This window comes from Staurois parvus, unplaced genomic scaffold, assembly GCF_062004578.1.
Source record: "Staurois parvus isolate SC_StPar_1 unplaced genomic scaffold, SC_StPar_1.0 ptg000282l, whole genome shotgun sequence".
Classification (NCBI taxonomy): domain Eukaryota; kingdom Metazoa; phylum Chordata; class Amphibia; order Anura; family Ranidae; genus Staurois; species Staurois parvus.
The window spans coordinates 13,531,790-13,550,128 of NW_028318078.1; positions in this window are offsets into that span (position 1 = coordinate 13,531,790).

Here is an 18,339-nt window from a genome sequence, read left to right on the forward strand (position 1 = left end):
CAGATTAGGGGCCTGGCAGCAGCTATGTGAGGCCCGTAATCTGCCTGCACCCTATGTCAAAAAATTCTACACACCAGCAGTGTGTGAGGAGACCTGAAAGTGGCACATGGCAGAGTGTGGCGATGGAGACAGCAGCAATGGGAGGCCATACAGGGACCCATGACAGACTCTGGACTTGGCAGCAGCATGAGGAGGCGGTATATAGGGGCCCATAGCAGATTAGGGGCCTGGCAGCAGCTATAGGAGGCCCGTAATCTGCCAGCACCCTATGTCAAAAAATTAAACACACCAGCAGTGTGAGGAGACCTGAAAGTGGCACATGTTTGAGGCATGATTCATGGCGGATTTAGTCAGTTGTGTCAGGAACTGGTGGTTTGAAATCCAGACTAATCCACGCCTGATTCATTTTCACAAACGTGAGTCTCTCCACACTTTGGGTGGACAGTCGTGTCCTCCGCGGAGTTACAATACCTCCTGCCGCACTAAACACGCGCTCCGATGCCACGCTACTGGCCGGGCATGACAGCCTTTCAAGGGCAAATTCAGCTAGTTGGGGCCAAAGGTCAAGTTTCGTTGCCCAGTAGTCAAGGGGATTGTCTACCTCGGTTGGCAGGGTGCTGTCCAAGTAGGCCCAAGCCTGTTGTTTGAGCTCCTGCTCCAGGTCCACCTGATGCTGCTGCTGCTGCTGCGGCTGGTTAGTAGTTTCCTCACTGCGCTGGTGAAGAAAGCTACTCATCATCGACTGCAGACTGAGGCAGCCACTGCTGGTGGAGCTGCCACTGCTCCTACCACCCCACCCCTCCCCTGCTGCCATGCCAGCGGAACGCGAGCGCACAGGGCCCACAGTGTCTGAGGATGGACGTTGGCGCACAAAGGCAGAGACCAACTGACTACATAGGTGGTTTTTATAGTACGTAATTTTGGCCTCCCTCTCAGCAGGTGTGAAAAAGGCCACCATTTTGGACCGGTAGCGAGGGTCCAACAAGGTGGACAGCCAAAAGTCATCCCTCTGTCTGATGGTTATTATTCGGCTGTCGCTACGCAAGCAACCGAGCATGCTATGGGCCATTTGTGCCAAGGAATGCGAGGGACTCCCTGCCTCCATCTCCACAGCATACTGCCACGGTGCGTCTGGGTCCTCTGTCTCCTCCTCCTCCTCCTCTACCAGATGCTCCTGCTCCTCCACTCCTGTCCGCTGAGTGGAAAAACCACCCATTTCACTCAATAATTCCTGAGCACAAATGTCCTCCTCTACCTCCTCCTCTTCTTCCTGTCCTGCCCCCACAGGGGTCATGTGGCGTTGAGATCTGTGCGCCACGTCTACCGCACCCTGACCAGCCATTGTTAACAGCATTTGTTCCAGGACGTGCAACAGAGGAATGACGTCGTTCATCCCATAGTCCTGCCGACTCACGAATAGCGTGGCCTCCTCAAAGGGCCTGAGCAAGCGGCAGGTGTCACGCATGAGCTGCCAATGGCTGACATCTAAGTTACACAGGGGAGTACCTTTATCCGCTTGTAACATCAGGAAATCGGTGATGGCCTTTCGCTGCTCGTAAAGGCGGTCTAACATGTGTAGGGTTGAATTCCACCTTGTTGCAACGTCGCAGATCAGGCGATGCTGTGGAATTCCGTTCTGCCGCTGCAGCTCAATGAGGGTGTTCTTTGCGGTGTAGGAATGGCTGAAATGCATGCACAGTTTACGTGACATTTTAAGGATGTCTTGCAGTGGGATGGTGGATTTTAGGAACCGCTTGACAACCAGATTGAACACGTGAGCCATGCATGGCGCATGGCACAACCTTCCTTGACGCAGAGCAGACACCATGTTCTTTCCGTTGTCAGTCAACATGGTTCCGATTTTTAGTTTGCGCGGAGACAGCCATCTGTCGATTTCTCTGTTCATTACACTCAGCAGTTCCTCCCCTGTGTGACTACGTTCGCCAAGGCATACCAGGTGCAGCACAGCGTGACACCGTTGCGCCCTGCACATGTGATATGCCGGTCGGGTAATGGGACTTGGCACGGGGGTGGCGGCTGAGGACACGGCGGAAAAAGAGGTGGTAGAGGCGGACATGCTTGCTGGACCAAGGACGTGCAAACGTGGAGGCAAAAGCGTCGTGACCTGTCCAAGTTGCTGGTGCGGCTGTGCCGGCACCACGTTCACCCAGTGGGCCGTAAATGACATGTACTGTCCCTGACCGTAGTTACAGCTCCACACGTCGGCGCTGCCGTGCACTTTGGCAGAGACCGACATGCTCAAAGACTGGCCCACCATCTCTTCTACATGTGAATGCAGGGCTGGCACTGCCTTTTGGGCAAAGAAATGACGGCTTGGCACTCTCCACCGCGGCGCGGCACAAGCCATCATTTCTCGGAAAGGTGCTGAGTCCACCAGTTGGAAAGGGAGGGACTGCAGCACCAGCAACTTGGACAGGAGGACGTTCAGCTTTTGCACCGTCGGGTGCGTGCTCGCAAACTGTTGTCTCTTGGATACGGATTCCAAGAAAGACTGTTGACGGAATCCGAGAAGAGGAGTAGCAGGAGAAGGAGCATCTGAACGAGCGGAAGATGCCAATGAGCGACAACTCCCCTCAGCAGAGGTGTTGGAGCCTTGACTGGCTGATAGAGGGCGATTGACGACGTCGGGTGACGGAGCAAGTAACGGAGCGGGTGATGGAGCGGGGGCTGGGGCAGGCAGAACCGCCGTATGTTTATCACGGTTTTCCCAGGCCACCGAATGGTGACGCTGCATATGCTGACGCAACGCTGTAGTCCCAACATGGGCCCCCTGGCCACGCTTGCATTTCTGGCCACATAGTCGACATACGGCTACATTTACTTCCTCGGGCGGCTTGAGGAAAAATTGCCACACCACCGAGTAGGAAACTTTGCCCCCGCTACTCTTCACTGGCTGACTGCTACTTCCTCCGTGCGCACCGGCACCACTACTGGCCGTGGTGGTAGGCTGCAGTGGAGCTGGTGCTCTACTCCGTGGACGTTTGGCTCCACTGACACTGATGCGACCCTGCTGCTGTCTCCTGGGCAACCCACCGACTGTTTTGCTCGCTGCCAAGCTGCCACCCTCTTCTCCTGATGATGCGGAAGAAATTGCCTGATGACGACGAGGCTGCCAAGTGCGATCAACCTCCTCATCATCAAGTAGGGTCTCCGCCTCACTACTAGCCCCCTCGGCTGCGTCTGGGTCAGGAGACAGACCTGTCTCTAGACCGGCTACCGAGCCACTCTCCTCGCCAGTACTTGTTCGCTTGGCTGCTGAAAAGGCCGATGTCTCCCCCCGTTCCTGACCGCCCTCTGTTAGCTCTTCCTCACTGTACAGTGGGGCTGAGCCCACAGCATGCGATACTTCGCTTGGTGAGGGAACAGCAAAGGACAGGGGCAGGTAGAGGACACGTGATTTCAGTGGGCTTGGTCCCGGGCCATGCCAACTAACGGTTGTGTCTGACGTACCCACCGACCGTTGGCTGTAGGTGTCAGAGGTGACCTGGGAAGAGGAAGACGACCGAGCCAACCAATCAATGACGGCAGGGTTGTCGGTGGAGACACGACCGCTGGATGACACCGGGAGCACTGGCCTCTGGCTGCGAATACTGCTGCCTCGACCCCTTCCTCTGCTGCCACGTCTGCTCGCTCCTAAAACATTGCCTCCTCTGCCACTCCTCTGCATGTTGTCTGACATACTATTTAATTCAACGATTAGGTGTCCCTGAGTAACAATTCTCTGGCACTCAGTAACAATTCTGTCTGTCCCTGAGTATGAATTCTGTGGCCCTGAGTAACAATTCTGTGTCTGTGCGAGTAACAATTCTGTGTCTGTGCGAGTAACAATTCTGTGTCTGTGCAAGTAACAATTTTGTGTCTGTGCGAGTAACAATTCTCTGGCACTCAGTAACAATTCTGTCTGTCCCTGAGTAACAATTCTCTGGCACTCAGTAACAATTCTGTCTGTCCCTGAGTAACAATTCTCTGGCACTCAGTAACAATTCTGTCTGTCCCTGAGTAACAATTCTCTGGCACTCAGTAACAATTCTGTCTGTCCCTGAGTATGAATTCTGTGGCCCTGAGTAACAATTCTGTGTCTGCGCGAGTAACAATTCTGTGTCTGTGCAAGTAACAATTTTGTGTCTGTGCAAGTAACAATTTTGTGTCTGTGCGAGTAACAATTCTCTGGCACTCAGTAACAATTCTGTCTGTCCCTGAGTAACAATTCTCTGGCACTCAGTAACAATTCTGTCTGTCCCTGAGTAACAATTCTCTGGCACTCAGTAACAATTCTGTCTGTCCCTGAGTATGAATTCTGTGGCCCTGAGTAACAATTCTGTGTCTGTGCGAGTAACAATTCTGTGTCTGTGCAAGTAACAATTTTGTGTCTGTGAGAGTAACAATTCTCTGGCACTCAGTAACAATTCTGTCTGTCCCTGAGTAACAATTCTCTGGCACTCAGTAACAATTCTGTCTGTCCCTGAGTAACAATTCTCTGGCACTCAGTAACAATTCTGTCTGTCCCTGAGTAACAATTCTCTGGCACTCAGTAACAATTCTGTCTGTCCCTGAGTATGAATTCTGTGGCCCTGAGTAACAATTCTGTGTCTGCGCGAGTAACAATTCTGTGTCTGTGCAAGTAACAATTTTGTGTCTGTGCAAGTAACAATTTTGTGTCTGTGCGAGTAACAATTCTCTGGCACTCAGTAACAATTCTGTCTGTCCCTGAGTAACAATTCTCTGGCACTCAGTAACAATTCTGTCTGTCCCTGAGTAACAATTCTCTGGCACTCAGTAACAATTCTGTCTGTCCCTGAGTAACAATTCTCTGGCACTCAGTAACAATTGTGTGTCTGTGCAAGTAACAATTCTGTGTCTGTGCAAGTAACAATTTTGTGTCTGTGAGAGTAACAATTCTCTGGCACTCAGTAACAATTCTGTCTGTCCCTGAGTAACAATTCTCTGGCACTCAGTAACAATTCTGTCTGTCCCTGAGTATGAATTCTGTGGCCCTGAGTAACAATTCTGTCTCTGTGCGAGTAACAATTCTGTGTCTGTGCAAGTAACAATTTTGTGTCTGTGAGAGTAACAATTCTCTGGCACTCAGTAACAATTCTGTCTGTCCCTGAGTAACAATTCTCTGGCACTCAGTAACAATTCTGTCTTCCCTGAGTAACAATTCTCTGGCACTCAGTAACAATTCTGTCTGTCCCTGAGTATGAATTCTGTGGCCCTGAGTAACAATTCTGTCTCTGTGCGAGTAACAATTCTGTGTCTGTGCAAGTAACAATTTTGTGTCTGTGAGAGTAACAATTCTCTGGCACTCAGTAACAATTCTGTCTGTCCCTGAGTAACAATTCTCTGGCACTCAGTAACAATTCTGTCTGTCCCTGAGTATGAATTCTGTGGCCCTGAGTAACAATTGTGTGTCTGTGCAAGTAACAATTCTGTGTCTGTGCAAGTAACAATTTTGTGTCTGTGAGAGTAACAATTCTCTGGCACTCAGTAACAATTCTGTCTGTCCCTGAGTAACAATTCTCTGGCACTCAGTAACAATTCTGTCTGTCCCTGAGTAACAATTCTGTCTGTCCCTGAGTATGAATTCTGTGGCCCTGAGTAAGAATTCTCTGGCACTCAGTAACAATTCTGTCTGTCCCTGAGTATGAATTCTGTGGCCCTGAGTAACAATTGTGTGTCTGTGCAAGTAACAATTCTGTGTCTGTGCAAGTAACAATTTTGTGTCTGTGAGAGTAACAATTCTCTGGCACTCAGTAACAATTCTGTCTGTCCCTGAGTAACAATTCTCTGGCACTCAGTAACAATTCTGTCTGTCCCTGAGTATGAATTCTGTGGCCCTGAGTAACAATTCTGTCTCTGTGCGAGTAACAATTCTGTCTCTGTGCGAGTAACAATTCTGTGTCTGTGCAAGTAACAATTTTGTGTCTGTGAGAGTAACAATTCTCTGGCACTCAGTAACAATTCTGTCTGTCCCTGAGTAAGAATTCTCTGGCACTCAGTAACAATTCTGTCTGTCCCTGAGTAACAATTCTCTGGCACTCAGTAACAATTCTGTCTGTCCCTGAGTAACAATTCTGTCTGTCCCTGAGTATGAATTCTGTGGCCCTGAGTAAGAATTCTCTGGCACTCAGTAACAATTCTGTCTGTCCCTGAGTATGAATTCTGTGGCCCTGAGTAACAATTGTGTGTCTGTGCAAGTAACAATTCTGTGTCTGTGCAAGTAACAATTTTGTGTCTGTGAGAGTAACAATTCTCTGGCACTCAGTAACAATTCTGTCTGTCCCTGAGTAACAATTCTCTGGCACTCAGTAACAATTCTGTCTGTCCCTGAGTAACAATTCTCTGGCACTCAGTAACAATTCTGTCTGTCCCTGAGTAACAATTCTGTCTGTCCCTGAGTATGAATTCTGTGGCCCTGAGTAAGAATTCTCTGGCACTCAGTAACAATTCTGTCTGTCCCTGAGTATGAATTCTGTGGCCCTGAGTAACAATTGTGTGTCTGTGCAAGTAACAATTCTGTGTCTGTGCAAGTAACAATTTTGTGTCTGTGAGAGTAACAATTCTCTGGCACTCAGTAACAATTCTGTCTGTCCCTGAGTAACAATTCTCTGGCACTCAGTAACAATTCTGTCTGTCCCTGAGTAACAATTCTCTGGCACTCAGTAACAATTCTGTCTGTCCCTGAGTAACAATTCTCTGGCACTCAGTAACAATTCTGTCTGTCCCTGAGTAACAATTCTCTGGCACTCAGTAACAATTCTGTCTGTCCCTGAGTAACAATTCTCTGGCACTCAGTAACAATTCTGTCTGTCCCTGAGTAACAATTCTGTCTGTCCCTGAGTATGAATTCTGTGGCCCTGAGTAAGAATTCTCTGGCACTCAGTAACAATTCTGTCTGTCCCTGAGTATGAATTCTGTGGCCCTGAGTAACAATTGTGTGTCTGTGCAAGTAACAATTCTGTGTCTGTGCAAGTAACAATTTTGTGTCTGTGAGAGTAACAATTCTCTGGCACTCAGTAACAATTCTGTCTGTCCCTGAGTAACAATTCTCTGGCACTCAGTAACAATTCTGTCTGTCCCTGAGTATGAATTCTGTGGCCCTGAGTAACAATTCTGTCTCTGTGCGAGTAACAATTCTGTGTCTGTGCAAGTAACAATTTTGTGTCTGTGAGAGTAACAATTCTCTGGCACTCAGTAACAATTCTGTCTGTCCCTGAGTAAGAATTCTCTGGCACTCAGTAACAATTCTGTCTGTCCCTGAGTAACAATTCTCTGGCACTCAGTAACAATTCTGTCTGTCCCTGAGTAACAATTCTGTCTGTCCCTGAGTATGAATTCTGTGGCCCTGAGTAAGAATTCTCTGGCACTCAGTAACAATTCTGTCTGTCCCTGAGTATGAATTCTGTGGCCCTGAGTAACAATTGTGTGTCTGTGCAAGTAACAATTCTGTGTCTGTGCAAGTAACAATTTTGTGTCTGTGAGAGTAACAATTCTCTGGCACTCAGTAACAATTCTGTCTGTCCCTGAGTAACAATTCTCTGGCACTCAGTAACAATTCTGTCTGTCCCTGAGTAACAATTCTCTGGCACTCAGTAACAATTCTGTCTGTCCCTGAGTAACAATTCTCTGGCACTCAGTAACAATTCTGTCTGTCCCTGAGTAACAATTCTGTCTGTCCCTGAGAATGAATTCTGTGGCCCTGAGTAAGAATTCTCTGGCACTCAGTAACAATTCTGTCTGTCCCTGAGTAACAATTCTCTGGCACTCAGTAACAATTCTGTCTGTCCCTGAGTAAAAATTCTGTGGCCCTAATAACGTTTCTGTGGCCCTAAGTAACAATTCTCTGGCACTGAGTAACAATTCTGTCTGTCCCTGAGTATGAATTCTGTGGCCCTAACTAGCGTTTCTTTGTCCCTAAATAACGATTCTGTGGCCCTCATTAACAAGTCTGTGTCCCTGAGTAATGGTTCTCTGTCCCTAAGTAACTTCTCTCTGTCCCCAATTCTCGTTTCTGTGGCCCTAACTCTGTCCCTGTCCCTAGTACAGAGCGGTCTGCCTCTGTTCAATGACTGCAGGCAAATGAAGATTTCCAAAATGGCCGCTATATATACCTCGACCATTACACAGTGCTGGCTGGCTGGCTGCTGATTGGCTGATGCGATCACATGTCGTTGAGGAATGCATTATGGGGCAGCGCGCCTTGTCTGCGCGCCTTCCCCGACATCCCCGCTCCGTCGCCGCACATGTCAGCCGCCATTTTCGGAAAAATTTCGATTCGCGCGTCCGAATTAGGATGTTTTTCGGATTCGGCACGAATCGAAATTTTTCCGATATTCGACTCGAATTCCACTTCGGATACTTCGATTCGCTCATCTCTAGTACTTATATTTATTTATGTCAGAGTATACATTTACATAATTCTCTGCATGCCCCGTTGTGGTGCCAGTGACATGGAGAGAGCTGATAAGTCAACAAGCCCCCTCTTGTTGGTGATGTTGCAATTAAATAGTTGAAGCTTACTAATCATGACTATATAATTTGTTATACTTTGCTAATTAGTTATTCCTATTTTAGCAGTGTTCTGCTTTTAAGCCTGGGGTTGTATATCCCAAACCCATTATTCCTGTAGCCTACTCTTTTGAACAAGTCTAATATAAGGGTGTTACTAAAGAATTGTGTCTATTGCATTCTTATTCTATACCACTGAAATATGTCTGAACCCAGTGTGTCAGAGGTTTTGGGAGGCTTGCAAAGTCATGGCAACCACTGGGGACAAACATTATCAAGTGACCCCTGAGGGGGTAGCACTACAAGTGTATGACCAGCTTAAATGTCAGCAGCCCTCCTAGTTGTATCTTGCAGAACTAGCTAACCACTCCTACTTTCAAATTTCAACATTATAATGGCTATTCATTCTATAGTCGAAGATAAAAAATAGGAGTGCTGTTTAATATAAGTTGGCCACAGATGATGCGATTTTCTTTCCTGCAGCCATTGGGTGCAGGGAGAAAATCGTTCAATTTCACCATCAATACAGTCAGTGTTGATGGAGGAATCCCTCCTGCAGAGCTATTGTGTTCTTCCAGCAGGGGAGGGGGGACATGGAGAGGTCGCTGCCCCCTTCAGGAGAACAGAGTGATTATTGGTAGTGACTATAGCCACTGGCAATAATCGCATGAAAAATCCGACAGGCCGGTTTTACTTCAGTTGTACACCAATCAAATTACCGTAGGTACAATCAGCCTGCCCATAGATGGTTTCAATCTCAATCGTTCCCAGCTGAACTGGCTGAGATTCGGACCATCTATGGCTGGCTTAAGGGTGCAGAAACACAGGACACCTTTGAATTTCTCAAGTTTTGCTTGCACTTATCATAGAGATAGAACAAAATACTTCCAATGATATACTAAGTAAAGTATTGGGCTAGAGACTTCCCTGCCAGCAGAACACAACAATTCTTGAAGATGCGAAACGTACGTAGGAGCTTTTGGGTTCCCCTATGTCATGTCCGGGCCAGCGAAAGCAAGGCTTGGAGCGCACGCCAGCCATTTGTTCGGGTTACATAAGCTATACAAACTGGTGCCAGTTTCTGGGCACCTCTACATGTGAGTGTAATCAGCATAGAGATTTATACTATGCAAATTTTAACATATACTACACTTAGAACGCATAACTCATCTTATTTATTTGAGCTGCTTGGAGCATCCCCTTCTTGGTAAGGAGAACCTGGTACTAAGGGCCCAGTTATTACTACTATATCTGGAATCTTTGAATTTCCAACTGGGCGCGATACCTATGATGTGTTGGTGACCAGGAGGGATATCCCAGGAGAGCCTGCTGCTCATCTTCTATTCACATTATAACAATGCGTTTTTGACCACCTGAAATGGGGGTCAACTATCTCTGGTGAGTGAGGAATTCACTTATTCTGTCTGCATGTGGTGAAAGCGCACATATCTTGGTCTACAGCAGCGGTTCTCAACCTGGGGGTCGCGACCCCTTTGGGGGTCGAACGACCATTTCCCAGGGGTCGCCTAAGACCATCGGAAAACACATATTTCCGATGGTCTTAGGAACCGAGACACCGCTGCTGTCTCCGGCGATGTGTGGGCGGGATGATATGCTGCCCCTGTCACCGCCTCCTCGCCGCTGATTGGCCACCGGAAATGTAGCTCAGGAGAGGCACACAGGCGGCCAATCACCGGCGAGAAGGTGGAGCTTGGAGAGGAGGAGCCGAGCGGCAGCGCGCGGAGATTGAAGAAGATCGAGGGAGCTGCAGGAACGAGTGAAGAGAGGCCAGAGAAGGAAGACAGCTGACAGGTAAGTGCAAATTTTGCTGCTGCAGCCAGGTATGCAGGCTGTAGATGGGAGAGGGAGAGAGCGAGCCCAGGCTGGAGCAGGAGTCAGCAAGGTAAGTATCATTGGTGTCAGTGGAAGGGATAGTGCCCCATCATTTGTGTCACTAATACCAACGATGGGGCACTATTCCTCCCCCCACTGACACCAACGATGGGGCACTATTCCTCCCCCCACTGACACCAACGATGGGGCACTATTCCTCCCCTCACTGACACCAACGATGGGGCACTATTCCTCCCCTCACTGACACCAACGATGGGGCACTATTCCTCCCCCCACTGACACCAACGATGGGGCACTATTCCTCCCCTCACTGACACCAACGATGGGGCACTATTCCTCCCCCCCACTGACACCAACGATGGGGCACTATTCCTCCCCTCACTGACACCAACGATGGGGCACTATTCCTCCCCCCCACTGACACCAACGATGGGGCACTATTCCTCCCCCCACTGACACCAACGATGGGGCACTATTCCTCCCCCCACTGACACCAACGATGGGGCACTATTCCTCCCCCCACTGACACCAACGATGGGGCACTATTCCTCCCCCCACTGACACCAACGATGGGGCACTATTCCTCCCCCCACTGACACCAACGATGGGGCACTATTCCTCCCCCCACTGACACCAACGATGGGGCACTATTCCTCCCCCCACTGACACCAACGATGGGGCACTATTCCTCCCCCCACTGACACCAACGATGGGGCACTATTCCTCCCCCCACTGACACCAACAATGGGGCACTATTCCTCCCCCCACTGACACCAACGATGGGGCACTATTCCTCCCACTGATACTAACGATGGGGCACTATTCCTCCCACTGACACCAATGATGGGGCACTATTCCTCCCACTGACACCAATGATGGGGCACTATTCCTCCCACTGACACCAATGATGGGGCACTATTCCTCCCACTGACACCAATGATGGGGCACTATTCCTCCCACTCATACCAATGATGGGGCACTATTCCTCCCACTCATACCAATGATGGGGCACTATTCCTCCCACTCATACCAATGATGGGGCACTATTCCTTCCACTGACACCAATGATGGGGCACTATTCCTCCCACTGACACCAATGATGGGGTACTATTCCTCCCACTCATACCAATGATGGGGCACTATTCCTCCCACTGATATCAATGATGGGGCACTATTCCCCCCACTGATACCAATGATGGGGCACTATTCCCCCCACTGACACCAATGATGGGACACTATTCCTCCCACTGACACCAATGATGGGGCACTATTCCTCCCACTGACACCAATGATGGGGCACTATTCCTCCCACTGACACCAATGATGGGACACTATTCCTCCCACTGACACCAATGATGGGGCACTATTCCTCCCACTGATACCAACGATGGGACACTATTCATCCCACTGATACCAATGATGGGGCACTATTCCTCCCACTGATACCAACGATGGGACACTATTCATCCCACTGACATCAGTGATGGGGCGCTAGTCCTCCCACTGCAAAATTACAGTTATGAAGTAGCAACGAAAATAATTTTATGGTTGGGGGTCACCACAACATAAGGAACTGTATTAAGGGGTCGCGGCATTAGAAAGGTTGAGAACCACTGGTCTACAGCAATGCATCTCTAAGGGACTGTCACTAAATACAATATAATCACTGTATATCGCGTATATAATTGTTTTATGTTTATTATTTGTCAGATGAAAAAGGGAGAATGTTTATCACATTTGGCTCGGGACTAGTATCTACTAGAAGATGCAGAGAGCTGTTTGTTTTTAGTGCCTACCTATTTACGTTTGTTGATGTGTTAAGTATTTCTCACTTTTTAGGGACAACAGTCAACCTAAGCTGCCGGCTTTCTGCGGGCATCAATTTAATGTTTATTTATTGCTTAATGTTTGATCACATATTTACACAGGCACCACAATATTATTATTTATTATATTCTTGCACAATGTTTAGTGTTGCCAGCTATAGTTGGAGGCACTAATCATTCAGGAAAAGCACAACAGCCTGGTTGCACAAAAGTCGATCGATAAATCGACTTGTGTACAGCCAGGGTACCCATATATGTATTGAAAACTGACCAGCCCCTGCTGAACCAGCTGAATTTCAATCCATGTATGGCTAGCTTAAGTGTCAGATGCCAGTTTCCCCTGCTGCTGGCAGTGGTTCTGTCCTCTGACCCCTCTGTCACTTATAGAGTAGGGCCTGTAATGTAGGGCCCTTTCAGATTTGATGGACCCATCAGTGGATCCGCCTGCTCAGCAGGGGATCTTTTAGCTGATCCCTGCTGAGCAGGCGCATGACAGTGCTGCAGAGTGGACACAGACACTGCCCGCTTTCTTCTATGGGGTGGTCGGATGGAAACAGACCGCCTGTCCATTTCCACCCGACTGCTATCCAATCCACCAGACAAATGGGAAAGGAATCCCCATCCATCTGTTTTTGGCGCACAGGATTGGATCGGATGCCAGTGGGTGTTAGCGGACACTTGGGCGCTGACACCCGCCGGTCCATAAAGGTCTATGGATGGTCCGATCGGGTCCACCTGAAAAACTGACAGGCAGAGCTGATTGGACCATCCGTGTGAAAGGGGCCTAAGAGTCTGAGTACAGAACCACAGCATGTAGGCAAGAACAACAGATATGCTAAGATCTGTAAAGTGTCTGATGTGTGATGGATGATGCAGCATTTGAATGGAATGAAAATAGCAGATACAGGTCACTCAAGAGCTAAAGATAACACTTCTTTTGCAGGGACCTGCCTTTAAGGTTTTTTTTTTTTTAGCCATGACAGTGTTGTTGAAAAAGCAATGTGTGTATTAACTATTCATTTGCATTACAAAGGTTTTTGTATAGTGGAACTAAACTCAAAAATGTAAACTAAGGCCTCATTACTTCCTGTCATTACTGATAATACTTTACACATCTTTGACAGCAAAGATCTATTTTCTTCCTGTGATGTATGTGCGTTTTTTGCAACATTTCTGCAAAACTCCCTGTGTTATCTCTGTACAGACAGGTAGGGAATGACTACATTTGTCAGTTTCCTACGTGTAATGATAGCAATAGGGGTTACTGCAGCAGCCTAGGAAACCGTGTAAGAGGTTTCTTTGCAGTTGCAAAAGGGGTGTGTAATTACATGCTTTAGTATGTATGGTGGTAAAGCAATCTGTCACTGCACTGCAGTGCAAGTTATAATGTGCCTGCATCTTTTTTACAATACAGCAAACCACAGTACACAGAGTGTGCTGAAACACGTGTGTTGTGGTGTGCTGTCTGTATGTACTGGGTGGAATAAAAAAAATGAATGGCAGCATAAAACAGTGCAGATATACATTAACACTCTTTGCGTTAACGTAAGGTAAATCGCATGTTTTACTGCATGTTACCACAACGCATAAATGTGAATCTGCCCTTATGTGTGTTGCCACAGTGTACCAGCATGAGGAGAGAAATTGAAGTGCTACAGATTAAAAGAATGCACTGAGCTAAAGTATTTTTTGCGTTATTCCTTAAATTTTTCTAATTAACATTAATGAATTTAACCTGCAACATCTGAACAAACTAGCAAAAAACAGGTAACTGTACATACCTTCTTTTGATCCCCATGAGCATCCCTACAGCCTCAGTGCTTTTAATATGCAAATTTTGACTTTCTGCGCAGAAGCTAAAGCATGGCATAACCCCCCTGCAGTGCAAGTCTCTTTTTTGGGTAGAGAGAGGCTTAGAGCATTGCAATGAGGGATTTGGGGGAAGGGAGACATAGCAGAGCCGCAAATTTAGATTGGAAGCTGTCATTTGCAAATTGGGTTTGTGGTCACCTGAGCTGAAATAATGTGTGTTTAGGCACATCAAGGCCTACTCTTGTTAGTTTAGCATATAAAGGTGTCCGTTTATGAACCAGCGGTAATAGATCGCTGCTCAGTTCTCCGGCATTCTTGGAGAACACAGTTCTCCTGAATGCCTTTTATGAAGCAGTTCTCCGAACGAAGGGAGAACGGTCTCCAAACGCTGGAGAACAGTCTACAAACGGTGGAAAATGGCTCATTTTACTATAATCTCCTGAGATTACAGTAAAAGATCAGTTTACTAAGCAGAGGCAAATTATCGCTGCTTAGTTTGCGGTCCCTCCGATTCTCCAGCTCTGGGCTGGAGAATCTGGAGGGAGAACACAGATCTCCAGTGAAGGGCTGACATCGCTCCTCGCTGATCTCCTGAGTGTCATAAACTGTGCATGACCAGAGAATAGCTGTGATCCTCTGAATAGCAGCTATTCTCTGGGTCATAAACAGATACCATAGTTTGAAGAGACCCTGTTACCGCTTTTTTTTTTTTTTCATTTGCGGGCAGCACAGTGGCTAAGTAGTTCACACTTCCGCCTGGTAGCACTAGTGTTGCCAGTTCAAAACCCAATCATGGCTCTACCTGCCTGGAGTTTGCACGTTTTCCCTGTACCTGCATGTGTTTCCTCCCACATTGCAAAGACATGCTGGCTCCTGTCCTGTCTAAATTGGCCCTAGTATATGAATGTGAATTAGGGACCCTAGATTGTACATTTTTTATTCTTAAAAATCTTACAAACAAACAACATAATAAAAACATATTTACATATACACAGAATAAATTATTTATATATATATATATATATATATATATATATAAAATTAAACAAAAATAGCTTTCTTCAGCATAAAAAACAGGAACAAACCCCAGAACTAATCATATTTTATTATTATTATCTTTATATTGTATCTCAACAATCCCTATCTCCACCTAAACACCCCCTCAGGCTAAGAAACGATTAAACATATATCCCATGCATGCAACCTTTTCTCAAAAATCTGATCTTACAAAATTCTAGGGGATGTGAAAGGACCGAAAGAGAAGCTTCGCACCCAGAGACTGACAGACAGCAGCTACGGGTACCTGACATTCCTCCATGCCTTTGTCCAGGCCCCCAGCCCCCACTTTTCCTTCTCAAGTGCCCAAATCTTCCCAACCTCACCCAGAATGTTGTGCACCACCACCTCGACAGGAAGGACTTTTTTGTGAATGGAAACCTGACATCGTGCATTCCTGGTGTAGTAATGGACTACTAAGCTAACTAAAAAAAGTGTCTCAAAATCAAAGTCCCGATGAGTTTTAAAAGCTCCGTAAGACCACTCCGCGTAACTCAAGCGGGAAAGAAAAGGGATGCCCAGAGACCCACCCACCCGCTTGCAGACTTCTATATTGAAGGGGCACTGAAGCATGAATGTGAATTAGGGACCTTAGATGGTAAGCTCCTTGAGGGCAGAGATTGATGTGAATGTACAATTTATATATATATAAATAGCTGGGTAAATTGTCGGTGCTATATAACTATCGGTTATTGTCGGTGCTATATATATATACCTGTAATAAACAAATTTGCCTTTACTTTATTCAGTTACAAGCCCTGCAAAGTTCATGAGGATCTTACACTTTTGGAAGTCCAACAACATGTCAGTTTCCCCATCATCCTCTACTAAGTTATCGCTCATAGCAAAGCGATCAGTAAGCAGCTAAGACATAAGCTCTGATTTTAAGATACTGCTTACAATTAGGAAGCAGATCTGTCTGGTTTTGATTTATGAGGGGTTCATCAAATCCTGCAGGAAATCCATGAACTGCATTGAAGCCTGTGGGAAGGTAGGGGGAAATCTTGATACTAAACTCTGGGCATTTTCATGGCTAATAGGTATGGGAACTGCCATGAAGGATGTTTAACAAAGCAAGAATAAAAATACCGTACAGCAGGGAGAGGGTCCTTTCATTGAAACTTCAAGAGTGATATGGGTAGGACAATGTAAAAATAAGCTTGGGAGTGTGTACTTGGTGGTTTTGGAGCAATACCATTTTCATGGACAGTGTAGTTAACACAAATTCCAAAAATGGTAAATTGTAGCTTACCAATTTTTAGATGTGATGGCTGCATTCATTTTCTTTTTAGGCTTTTTTGATTTATTTTCACCTGGTGATCCATCCAGTAAGTCTGTGTTTTTTACTTTTCATATTTTTCAAAATACTTCAACATACCAATCTGTCCTGCAAAAATGGCAGTTACACAGTTAGGATAAACCATTGAACACTGGCAGGGATGCTTAAAGTTGTCAGCTTTTATTTATTTATATAAAACCTTTATCCCAAATGGAAACAAGCTGTAATTGCTTATAAAGTGTTCGCTGGAGTTCATCTTCAATTTGTGAGGCATGTCCATCTAAATCTGCTAGCCTAACACTACCCTCGCCCCAGACTAACAATGCTGCTCTCTACAGGTGTCTACTTTACTATTTCATTCAGACTGCAGACACCCTAAGACAGGAAGTGTATTACTGGCTGGATCAGTAGGTGAAATAAAGGAGAAAAAAAGCCTAAAAAAGAAATCAAATGCAGCCACCATATCTAAAGATTGGTAAGCAGAAATATATTACATTTTTGTGACTTTTTCTTTCATTTTGTATAGAGTAAGGGAAGGTCATAACACTTTCAGATTATTTTTCGCCATTTGTGTCCTTTTGGGGAGAATTCCCTTCACTTCCTGTCCCATAGCAAAAACAGGAAGTGAGAGGAAATCCCTGCAAATTAAGGGAATCCCTAGGGGATCCCTAGGTCACCACAACTAGTGTCCCCATTGGAAGATTTCTCCTCTATTAGAGAACAAATAGATAAGGTTAGTCTCCCTAACGGGGGAACATACATCAATAAAAACTGAAGGTGTTCTAATACCTCTCCACTGTGTTCAAAACTAAAAAAAAGATTTGCCTTTAGTTATACTTTTGTTACTAAGTTCTAATGTTTTTTTACCTTTATGCATAGAATGCATCAATACTGTTTTCTCTCCTCCCTGTGACTAAATCTTACTTGAGTCCTCTATCAGTCCAGCACTGTGCCCAGGTGCAGCTTACCTTTCTTCACTTCCGACTCTCACTGGAAACTCTGACAGCAGCGAGAGCCATAGGTTCCTACTGCTGTCAGTCAAATCCTGTGCTGAGGGAGTGGGGTGTGGCAGGGCCATGCTGTGTGTGTCTATGAATGCACACAGCCTGGCTTGGGAGCTCACCCATACGGGTGCCCCCAAAGGACATAAAAGAAGGGTTGGTGAATGCCAGCGGGGGAGATAAAAGACCACTGTGTGCAATACCATGTAAGCAGGTAAGTATACCATCTTTCTTATTTTAACCACATGCCGCCCAGCCACTGTAGAAATATGGCACATCTGGCCAAAACCACGTGTGTTTTTAAAACAGGTAGGGGGCGCGCACGAGGCGCACCGCCGCCCTAGCTGTCCCGCCGATCACAGCCGAGGATGTCAGTCGCCGGGTCACAGCCGGTCGTTACTGGCTATGTCCCGGCGATCGGCGGCAATCGCTGACAGAGAGCACAGCTGCAGTAGCTGTGCTTTCTGTCAGTTCCCTGACAGCTCCAGGACACACTGATCGGGACAGAAGAGTTTCTCTCTACCGATCAGCGGTGTTCCCTGCAGTACACACCCCCGCCCCCTAGTAAAACACTCCCCTCACACAGTTAACCCTTTCCCTGAATAATAAACTTAACCCCTTCCTCCCCAGTGCCATTAGTACAGTATCAGTGTTTTTTTTTTTGCACTGATCACTGTATTGGTGTCACTGGGGATGTCAGTGACCCCAAGTCAGTACCCCCAATGTCAGAATGTCCGCCGCAGTCCCGCCATAAGTCGCTGATCACCGCCATAAGTCACTGATCGCCGCCATAAGTCGCTGATCGCCGCCTTTATTAGTATAAAAAAAACCTAAAAATCCCAGTATCTTTCCCGCCATTTGTAAACACTATAACTTTCACGTAAACCAATTAATTTACACGTATTGGGTTTTTTTTTTAGCAAAGACATGTCGCAGAATGCATTTTGGCAGAAATTTATGACTAAATTTGATTTTATAAATT